Below are 11,786 nucleotides of genomic sequence, written 5' to 3' on the forward strand. Positions count from 1 at the left end.
GAGAGAGCAGGGTGACGCTGAGAAGTGATAAGAAAACATGAAGAAAAAAGGAGAGAAAACACAAAGAGGGGGAGAGAAGGGGGAGGAGGTGGAGGGAGGAGGGAGGAGGAGGAGGGGGAGAGAAGGGGGAGGAGGTGGAGGAGGAGGGAGGAGGGGAGAGAAGGGGAGAGAAGGGGAGAGAAGGGGGAGGAGGTGGAGGGAGGAGGAGGGGGGGAGAAGGGGGAGGAGGTGGAGGAGGAGGGAGGAGGGGGAGAAGGGGGAGGAGGTGGAGGGAGGGGGGGAGGGAGGAGGGGGAGGGAGGAGGGGGAGAGAAGGGGAGAGAAGGGGGAGGAGGGAGGAGGGGGAGAGAAGGGGAGAGAAGGGGAGAGAAGGGGGAGGAGAAGGGGGAGGAGGGGGGAGGAGAAGGGGGAGGAGGTGGAGGGAGGAGGAGGAGGGAGGAGGGGGAGAGAACAATGGACGGAAGGGAAGAACAGAGTGACACAAAGCTGAAGTGAAACATTCAATTCATTCAACATTTAATCAAACTGAAGGACAAACAGCTGTGACATCACTTCCTGTTTGAGATCTGATTAGCGCTGGCGAGCTGCAGCAGCAGATCCGAACACTGAAGCTCCTGATCCTGAACTAGTGATCGGCTTCACTTATTGATCGCAGAGCTGAACGATATTAAAATAAAATCCTATTGTGATACGAGTCCAGATGTTTTTTTAAATATGAAAACGATGATGTGGTTTTTCTCTGAGGTCTGCACCAAACAAACATCTGGAGAATATCATCTAAAGGCCGTCTCTATAGCGACGGTGTGTTTCCGACACATTTGACTTTTATCTAAAAACTGCAGCTCCCGAGATTTGGATGTTGAACTTGGCAATATTGATAATATTTCAATGAATTGATAAGAAATGAATACGAGTCCGACTGGGACGTCCATCATCAGAGTGGTTCCTCCAGACTTGACGACCAATCGGCTGGTTCGTCGGTTTGCACAACACTGTGCTCCGATTGGTCGACACGAGGAAGACGTTGGAGAAAACACTCTGACACATCAGTGTTTTAGTCCTGAGACGCTGCATCTTTCACAGAGACGACCTCTGACCTCCGCGTGTGGGACGGTCCGGCTCAGTGTTTCTGAACCTGACCTCCACTTAGAAACCAGTGCGTCCGATCAGCCTGCGACCGGCTGACCCCGGATCAGTCACAGAGACGACGAGGCTGCAGCAGCTCTCAGTCCACACCTGCACACAAACACTGAGGAGTTCACCCGTCTCTGTCTCTGACGTCCATCTGTTCGCTTCAGGAAGTGAGTTCATTCACCGGAGCCGAGCGGGAACCAGAGAGCAGCCGCTCTCTTCTTCTTCTCTGGCAACGACTCGGGGAGGGAGGGAGAGAGAGGGAGGGGGAGGGGGAGGGAGAGCTGTGTGTAATGTGTTGGCTGCAGCTCAGATTCCTGCACTGTTGCTCATCTCTACAGCAAAATCACATGACCAGAGAGAGAGAGAGAGAGAGAGAGAGAGAGAGAGAGAGAGGGGAAAAACATGGAGGGAGAGACAGACAGTGAAAACGATCAAGAGAAGAAGAATGAGACCCAGAGACAGAAGAAGTCTTTTTAAACCACTTGATCTAAAGTCTGAAACAGATCAACAGGAAAAGTTCAGCTTCGTTTTTCACTCGTTCCTGTTGTTTATTGTGTCTGAGGTTAAAACCGCAGATGAAACAGATTTCAAGTTGTTGGTCAGTGTGTTTGATGACCGGCCGGTGACGGTCAAAGATTTAACAGAAACCACGTCACTGTCCAGGTGTGTCTGTCTGTAGATGAAGTGTTCTGATATAAAATGTCAAAAATAGTGAAAAAAGCTCGTGATAATTTCCAGATCCTGAGGCAGAATCTGGAAACGAGTCCAAAGATTTTTAATGTAGTGTCGTTTATCTCAAAGCAAAGCAGGAAATTCTCACGATGAAGAAGCTGGAAACTGTTTTATAAGTTACTTATAAACCTGCAGATCAACTCTCTGTCTATCGACGATCGGAGTAATCGATTAATCGACGAGTTGTTTCAGGTCTAATCTGTCCTGAATGTCCACGTGTGGACGTCCTACTGCCTCCCTGAAACACTCGTACACGTGTCTGTTGTCTTTGACGTCACCCACAGGCTTCTGAAGCTCAGAGTGAACTGTTTCGCCGTCGCCATCTTGGCAGTGTCTGACTCCGCCTCTTAACTCCCAGCTAATCCAAAGGAGGAGGGGCATGTCGGTTTGTGGTGAGGATATGTTCCCGTTAGCATCATTAGCACAGCTGGTTGTCCAGGCATCTGGCTAAAAGGCTAACCCAAGGCTAATTCATTTGCTGATTAATTAGCTAGTTAACAAGGTAAGCTAACAAGCCAAGAGCAGTGAATACAGACACTGATACCTGCTAATTAGTGCTAACATATAATTAAAATAAGGTTCATAGATTATTATTTGTCTGATACTTGATTCAAATTAGCAGAAATGACACTTAGCACACAGCTAGCAGTTAGATACAGAGCAGCTGTCACTCAAAGAGGCCACGCCCTCAATCCTCCATAACGTTAATCCTTAATAAAGTGTAAACAGGTGAGTTATATAAACAGGTGAGTGATATAAACAGGTGTCATGAAGGAGGAAATTATCTCTAGAGACCAGAACAGTTTTTGCACCAGGCTGTAAACATGTTTATTTCTGCTGTAAAGTTGGACATTTTAACATGGGAGTCTATGGGGACTGACTCACTGTTGGAGCCAGACTCTAGTGGTCGTTAGAGGAACTGCAGCTTCTTCTTCACTGTTGTGCAGCATTAAAAACATTCGATTCACAGAGAAACAGAAACAGAAGAAGAACAAAGAGATGAATCTGCAGCTGCAGCTTCTCCTCCATCTTTCCTCCCTCTCCTTTTTTTAAATCTCCTTCTCCCTTCCTCTCTCCTTATCTCATCCCTCCCTCTATCCTCCTTTTCAGCCCCCCCCTCCTCCTCTTCCCCCCCCCCCCTCCTCCTCTTCCCCCCCCCCCCCCTCCTCTCTCCTCCCTCCCCCCCCCCCCCCCCTCCTCTCTCCTCCCTCCCACATCAGAACAAACCGGAGCCAAAAGCCTCAACATTCCAAACATTCAACGCAACCCAGAGCTCTCTCTCTCTCCCAGTCTGTGTCTATGTCTCTCGCTCAAGCAAACACACAGGAATCCACATGCCTTTCTCCAAGTCTCTCTCTCTCTCTCTCTCTCTCTCTCTCTCTCTCTTACTGTTACACACAGGAATCTGCATGTCTCTCGCTCTCTCTCTCTCGCTCTGGTCGGGGGGTGAATGAGACAGAGTTCACTGAGAACAAAACAGAGACAGTCGAGACAATAGAATAGAAAAGAATAGAAGAAGAAAGTTTGACTTCAAACGTGGATGAAGATCCATCAACACACTGTGTTGGCCAATCAGAAACAAGCGAGCACACTGTGTTGGCCAATCAGAAACAAGCGAGCACACTGTGTTCAGGTAGATGAGTCTGAACCACTGATGCTGTGTTGCTGCCGTGTGACCTGAGAATCTAATGACTGTGGTTCTGTTAGCTTTCTTAAAGCTGTGAACACACTGTTAACTGTGAAGGTCCACCTTAAAACTGTGACCCTCCACCTTAAAACTGTGACCCTCCACCTTAAAACTGTGACCTTCCACCTTAAAACTGTGAATGTCCACCTTAAAACCATGACCCTCCACCTTAAAACTGTGAACGTCCACCTTAAAACTTTGAATTTCAACCTTGAGACAGTGAATGTTCACTGTTTTAAGGTGGACGTTAATAGTTTTAAGGTTTAAAGGTTGATAGGTGAGCGACAATCAGATTGACACCACCCTGTTGAAATCCATGTACCACACCACAGTAGTAGTGTGTACTGTGTACACAGAGTACTACATGAGAGTGTCCTGTGTACACAGAGTACTACATGAGAGTGTCCTGACAGAGACATACAGCAGGTGGTTTCGCGTCACCAGTTCACCTGCATGTGTTTGGACTGTGGGAGGAAACTCACCCAGGAGGAGAACGTACGCCACAGGAACCGCACGTTCAAGTCCAGAAGCTTCTCGCTGTGAGGAGACAAATCACTGCCCCACCGTGCCGCCTTATTCCTGTCTCTAATCCTAACCCTTTTAAAACTTTGGACTAATTTTAGTTTAGTACACACACACACACACACACACACACACACACACACACACACACACACACACACACACACACACACACACATAAACACACACACACACACACACACACACAGACAGCAGTGCAAAGCCTGTGTTTAGTGAAGCTGCTGTTTTCAGCCTCTGGAGCTGCAGCAGCGTCTGTCTGATTATGCAACACAATAAACAATGACACACACACACACACACACACACACACACACTGCCTGTGAGGACACAGCTGCTCATCAACAGGAAACATCAGGAACATTGTTGCTCATTAGTAACTCGTCAAAGCGACATGTGACACTCGTCAGAGGAGCGTTCACCGTCGACATGTTTCGCAGCCGTTTGTGTCCGTAGCAACAGCGCGGTGTTCTGGAGGTTTGTAGGTCACGACAACAGCAACACAAGATGTTACATAACGTCTCCTCAGTGTGAAGAGGCTCCAACACGACGTGTAAACTCACTCTGGACCAGCTGCAGGGTTAAGGTGGACCTTCACTTTTAAGGTGGATATACACAGTTTTAATGTGGTTTTTCATAGTTTTAAAGTTTGACGTTCACAGTTTTAAGGTGGACTATCATAGTTTAAAAGGTTGACGTTCACAATTTTAAGGTGGATGTTTACAAGTTTAAGGTGGACATTCACAGTTTTAAGGTTTTAAGGTGGTTATTCACATTTTTAAGGTGGACGTTCACATTTTTAAGGTGGACGTTCACAGTTTTAAGGTGGACTTATACCTTTTTAAGGTGGACGTTCACATTTTTAAGGTGGACGTTCACAGTTAACAGTGAGAGTTTAAACCTTGGAGCAGGTGACAGTTACCAGGTCTGAACCGGAGCTGCTGGCATCTAAAGAATGTGAGGAGCACTTGATTTAACATGTAGAGCTTTGAAGGGACGGACGACGCTGCAGCCGAGAAGACGGGAATCAAACACACCTGAAGACCTGCATGAGGGATCATTCAGACCAGGCTCATGATTCACAGAGAGTCTGACCCGGATTCTGTTTTCCACATATAATTCCAGTTTTATTGAACGCCTCTTGTTGTAATGAGACACATGATTAAATCAAACTGTTGAATGTTTCTGATTTTATATTTATTTCATTCACATTTTGTTTTTAGAAGATTTGTTGTTTCTCTTCTGGATTTCAGACTTTGAGTCTTTCCAGAAACAACTCTGACGTCAAACATGTCACTCAAAACTCTCACACACACACACTCTCAAAACTCACACACACACACACACACACACACACACACACACACACACACACACACACACACACACAGGTATGCAGGGGATCACAGCTCTGTCAGTGGGAGGTGGGGGAGGCTGTTACGACTTTGAACGAACATGACTGAGTTGCAGTTTGAGAGTCTGTCGATCCATGAACCACATCCCAGCATGCACTGGGGGAGAGGTGGTGTACAGCCGGGGCCGACACACACCGACCTGACTGAGCTGTGTTTACTGAGCAGAAATCCACCAGCCTGATGCAGCACATGGATTACACTCATCTCCCATGGTGCATTGCAGATGTACTCACAACATGACAAGCTCGGACAGGAGGGAAATTTCTTCATTAATTGCATTTAAAATGAAAAAGATCCGACCTGAGCCTCAGGTAAAAACCTCCTGAACCACAGACACAACGAAGACCAAAGACGTGAAGACAACAACTCCCATGATCCCTCACTTCTTCACGATGACATCACCAGAGTTTGAAGTAGGATTTGATGAGTTCAGAAACTGATGATGAACCAAACTGTTGACATTCAGCAACAGTCTCAGATGTAACAATGAATGAATCTAACTATGGCAGCACAGACATTTTCTCAACGCACTGACGCCATGGAGCTGACCTCTGACCTTTGACCTTTGACCAAGATATACAAGCTATGTCCCAATTCAGGGGCTGCATCCTTCGGAGGACGCGGCCCACAGAGTTAAAACTGAAATGAGACGGTCTGGTCTACGGAGGAATTTTCGCTTTGTGTCACCAGCTGTTTCCGCCTTAACTGTGGCGTCACAAAGGGCGTCTCCTGTCGCCTAGCAACCATAACAATGCATAACTTCTTTTCACATAAACTTGAGGTTTTCAGGCCCTTGGTTTTAACAGTTGTACCGTTACCTGTTCAAATGAGTTTAAAGTGGTACTTTAGGACATGGAGCCTGTCGGAGCATTTGAAGGAGCCTGGAAACGGGACACAGGTGTCAGAGCAGGTCGTCCCTGCAGTGACCTCACCCAGGAAGTATCTGAGTCATGTGACATTTATGTATGTTTCTATATCATCATCATCATCATCATCATCATCATCATCATCATCACCATCATCACCATCACTATCGTCACCATCATCATCATCATCACCATCATCATCATCATCATCATCATCATCATCATCATCATCACCATCATCACCATCGTCATCATCATCATCATCATCACTATCGTCACCATCATCATCATCATCACCATCATCATCACCATCATCATCATCACCACCATCACCACCATCATCATCATCACTATCATCATCATCACCATCATCACCATCATCATCATCATCACCATCATCACCGTCATCATCACCATCACTATCATCATCATCACTATCACCATCACCATCATCACCATCATCATCATCATCACTATCATCATCACTATCATCATCACCATCATCACCATCACTATCATCATCATCACATCACGATCATCATCATCATCATCATCATCACTATCATCATCACCATCATCACCATCACTATCATCATCACCATCATCACCATCATCATCATCATCATCTTCACCATCATCATCATCATCACCATCATCATCATCATCATCATCATCATCATCATCATCATCATCATCATCATCATCACCATCATCATCATCATCATCATCATCATCATCATCATCACCATCATCACCCTCCTCAGCAGCAGTTGTGTTCTCTGCTCTTCCTCTGCTTCATCAGCCTCAGTGTGGTTTCTTAATGGTTTAATGAGCTGCTGCACATGGAAATTCCACACACACACACACACACACACACACACACACACACACCACACACACACACACACACACACACACACACACACACACACACACACACACGTGTTTTACAGTGCAGCTGAAGTGGTGTTTATAGACTGATGCATCATGGGAGCATCGTCGCTCAGATTGATGACCTGAGGTTAAACCTTTATCTGAACTGCAGGACGTCACTGGAACATGAACACAGCCTCACACACTCGTCACTGAACGGCGTCCAGGTGGAGCCGGACGCCGTTCAGAGGAGATCTGGATCTAATGCTGGAGATACTGGGACGGGACAAATGATGTTTTATTGGAAAGAGAGCGCTCACTCCTGCTGAGATTCCTGACGACAGACGTTCAGTCCTCAGAGTCAGTTTTAATGTGGAGAACAAACTACACTTTTGTTTTTACTCCCATTTTCCATGATTTGAAATAAAAGATCTAAAACTCACCCACAGATCCTGAGGCCCAGTGTCGTGTCATTAGTCTGCCGCCATGTTGCAGCGTGACAGACACAATCACTGAAAGTTTAAACCATCCCAGTTAATGCACCAGACATGTGAGCCACTGAGCAGGTTCTAGATGATCTGGATCTGTGTGTGTGACAGTGTGATGCACTTCCTGTCAACATCCAGAAACTTCACAGAGTCACTGACGAGGAGCCACAATCAACCACCTCACCAACTGTGTCGCACCGCATGAGGCACATGGTCACACCGGATACTAACCCCCCCAAAAAACAGATGCACATCTGTAGCACAAGCCTCACAGTTCAGCACCTAATAAATCATATTTTCAAAATAAAACTGCACATTTTAAAAGGGCCTTTTATTAGCTCCGTCCCAATTCAGAGGCTGCGTTTGAAGACCGATTGTGTCACAGTGACCAGACTGTCTCATTTCAAAGGCTCCTTTAAATGTGTCCTTCTTTTCAACAGGTGGATCCTTCGTAGTCCAACATATCCCAAGATTCATTGCGAGCCGGTAATGAAAATAATTATGGCAGCAAACAACTCAGACAGAGAGCCTGAGGATTTCACTGTTAAATGTAGAAGTTCAACAGCTAACCGTTAAAACCAAGGGCCTGTGAAAAAAGTAACATGTTGTCAAGGTTGCTAGGCGACAGGAGCCACACTTTCCGACACAATGGTAAAGGCGGGAACAGCAGGACCGGACTGTCTCATTTCGGTTCGGTTCGGCCCAGCGATTGTGAGCAGCCTGAGGCTCACCTGTGCAGTTACCATGCAGTGTGATCAACACCTGGATGTGCCACACCTGTCAGGTGGAGGGACGATCTGGACACTGACACGGATTTAAACACATTTGTGAAGAAAATCTGAGAGAAAAACGCTTTTTGTGTTTAGAGAGAAAGTTTCAAAGTTTAACTTCAACAAAATCAGTCAGAGCTGCTCAGGAAACAAACACGAGGACAAAGGTCATCAGAGGTTTGATGCTCTGAGACAAACAGGCAGAGGTGAAATTGTCTTCTTCTTCTTCTTCTTCTTCTTCTTCTTCCTCAGCAGACATTATGTGAGCTTGTGCAGAAACAGAAACCTGGACTTGGTTCATGCTGGTTTTTCTCTCAGTCACAGGACCGGACAAATATAATCCAAGACTTGTACTGACACACGCACGCACGCACGCACGCACGCACGCACGCACAGCTCTCACAGTCCAAGCCAAACACTGAGCTGCTGCTGTTGTTGTGAAATCAGTCGGTTCGACAGTAAATCAGTTTCTATTGCTTCATGTCACAAACATCAGTGACTCCATCACAGACAGCTGACGTCACAAACATCTCTTTGATGTTTCAGTATTTGTTATTGATTGTTCAGTTATCAGAAAATATCAGACATTGATGAAATACAGCCTCACAATTTCCCACAATGCACGGCGACGTCTTCGAATGTGAAAGAAACACAAGGACTCTCAGTGTCCTGACCTGATCCTCCCACCAGAGAATATCTGACATGTGGGATTGAAGCTATTAATACTGATCAATACTGACTGATCAATATGGGAAATAAGTTCAGCATCAACACTGTTAAAGTTTTACCATCACATGGCGCCGACTCAACTGATTCCAGGTTCTTCTTTCCCTCCGCAGATAGTTCCCCCTCAACGTGCCGTTGTTGCTATGGCGACGACATATGAAGCTATGGTGACATCATCTTCAGTGCAACACACGTGAACTGTCCTGGTCGTAATAACACTCTTCTTCTATTGATTAATAATCAGATTATTGATTTGGTCTCTACAGAATGTTCAGTATAACACACCGTGCTGCAGCTCCTCCTCAAACCACGTCTCATAGACAAGAGAAGAAGAAAGGGACAGTGACCACATGAGAACTCACTGCCCTGAAGAAAGAGAAGAAGAAGAAGAAGAAGAAAAAAGAGGAAGAAGAAGAGAGAGGAGGATTCACCCAGGAAACTGAGCATGAAAACAAGCCAAATATGACTCTTAATGTATCACACACACACACACACACACACACACAACACACACACACACACACACACACACACACACACACACACACACTTTAAATCTGTTGCGTTTGTCGAAGGAGAAAACAGAATCCTGTGTTGATCACACATCATCATCATCATCATCACCCTTTGGGATTAATAAAGTTTAATCTTATGTTATTTTATACTGATGCACATGAATTTAATTGCTATTAATCCTGTTCTATGTTGTAACTTTAAAATCTAAACAATATATAATAAATAATAAAATACACAGATGCAACAAATGTACATATATTGAATTTCTAAATATGAAATTAAGTAGAAATGATAGTATATAAAACCTATTGGAAATGTTCTTATATTGACACATACTGTATGTCTGGCCCATAATAAAATGTATGTTTATATTGTGGACATACTGTATGTTACATAAATATACATCCATCCCAAACAATACAATACAGCATGTTTCAATACAGTTTCCCAGAATGTGAAGACATGTTTAGAATTAATGAGAAATTAATAATATTTTTAAGGAAATACAATTTCTATATTATATGCTGCATATATCAATTATATATATATTTACCATATAAAAATCATCATATAGATATTTTTTAGATATGCACATATATGTTATAAGCTTGTATCCAGAGGATGTTTGTATGTGATAATAATATTTCACCTTATAGTTACATATCATCACTGTTGACATAGAGACGAACAGGATGTTTATTTTCTGTCTTTATCCTTTAATATCATAATAATTTAAAAGAAAAGAAAGTTTGGCAGCTCATTTCTTTTCTGTGACTTTACATCTGATGCTTGATTATTTAACGAGCAGCAGAGTTGTGCTGTTGTCATGTGTAGGCCTCAGCGTGCAGCTCCACCACTGACCCCAGCTCTGCTGTCATGCCCTCAAACTCCCCCCGCACCCCCCCGGCTTCACCTTCCTCCTCCACCCGGTCCACACTCACACACTCTCACACTCACGCGGACTGTCAGCTGTTTACCTGTCCGCAGGTTCCCTCCGGATCCACAACAGCAGCGAGCTTCCCTCCGGTTCGATCCGTTTTTTCTCGGAGTCCCAGTCCCGGCAGGTCGAGAGGTTGTTGTCGGGGACAGACAGACAGACACACGGACGGAGGAGTTCAGAGGATCATGATGGAGAAAACTAACGCTCCCCGTGTCTCTGATGAGTCTCCGAGCTCCTTATTTCTCCTCTTTTCCGTCCTTTTCTTCCACTTTTCCCTCCGCAGAGTTTGGAGAAGGAGCCGTGCTCACTCCGGAGAGAGGAACAAAAAAAGCTGCTGTGTATTTACATCACATCCCGTTTCCGAAGAGGAGGAGGAGGAGGAGGAGGAGGAAGCAACATGAGCCCCCTGAGTGTCTGACATCTGAGAAGTTGGAGGAACTCTGCAGAAGGGCCCTATGAAGGGCCCTATGAAGGGCCCTATGAAGGGCACTACGGAGGGCGGACAGGACTGTTCTCCCTATCGAAGCCTAGAACTTGAACTGTTCAACACTGTAAAACTACAAGTCACAGAAAATATTTTTAACTGTTCACCTCTGAAAACACACCAGAGAGCTCTTATTTTGAAAGGGGGGGGGTCTAAAACGCCTTCACTATAAAATCTCAATTAACAAATAAGATTAATGTATAAAATTACATTAATTAGATTAGTTCCAAACTTTCATCTTAATTTATTTATTTATTTAAAATATTTGGCAAATTCATTAATTAGCAATTAGTTTGTGATTTGTAAATTTTAACTGTTATATATATTATATATGTATGTGTGTGTGTGTGTGTTCACCAGCAGAGGGCAGCAGAGTTTCACACCTCTCCTCCCTCTCCAGCGCTGAGTGAAGTGATGACGGTGAAGTTCTTCACTTTCTTACTTTCTTTCTGTCATGCTTTTAATTTGATAAGTTCCTGCTCGAGACCAGTCTTCTTTTCTCTCCATCCCTCCATCCTGTCCTGTCGTTCTCACCCTGTTTTCTATTCAGACACTCGTCAGTCCTGATAAAACCAGGCTGATGTCTTTTCTTTTCTTTTCTCTTCTTCTTTTTCTG

At 44.8% G+C, this 11,786-nt stretch overlaps 1 protein-coding gene across 3 annotated transcripts in view; it reads right to left on the reverse strand.

Annotated features, from left to right (window-relative positions):
* Positions 1-11,028, reverse strand: part of ddr2l (discoidin domain receptor family, member 2, like) — a 28,019-nt gene extending 16,991 nt beyond the window's left edge. Inside the window, exon 1 of one of the 3 annotated variants that reach the window (XM_056376050.1) lies at positions 10,724-11,028. The gene's annotated coding sequence lies outside the window, so the exon portion shown is untranslated. Of the gene's footprint in view, positions 1-4,034; positions 4,153-10,723 lie in introns of those variants that run through there. The other 2 variants (XM_056376052.1, XM_056376051.1) reach the window with 2 other exon arrangements.
* Positions 11,029-11,786: the final 758 nt, after the last annotated feature.

Source organism: Seriola aureovittata, chromosome 5 (assembly GCF_021018895.1).
Source record: "Seriola aureovittata isolate HTS-2021-v1 ecotype China chromosome 5, ASM2101889v1, whole genome shotgun sequence".
NCBI classification, from domain to species: Eukaryota; Metazoa; Chordata; class Actinopteri; order Carangiformes; family Carangidae; genus Seriola; species Seriola aureovittata.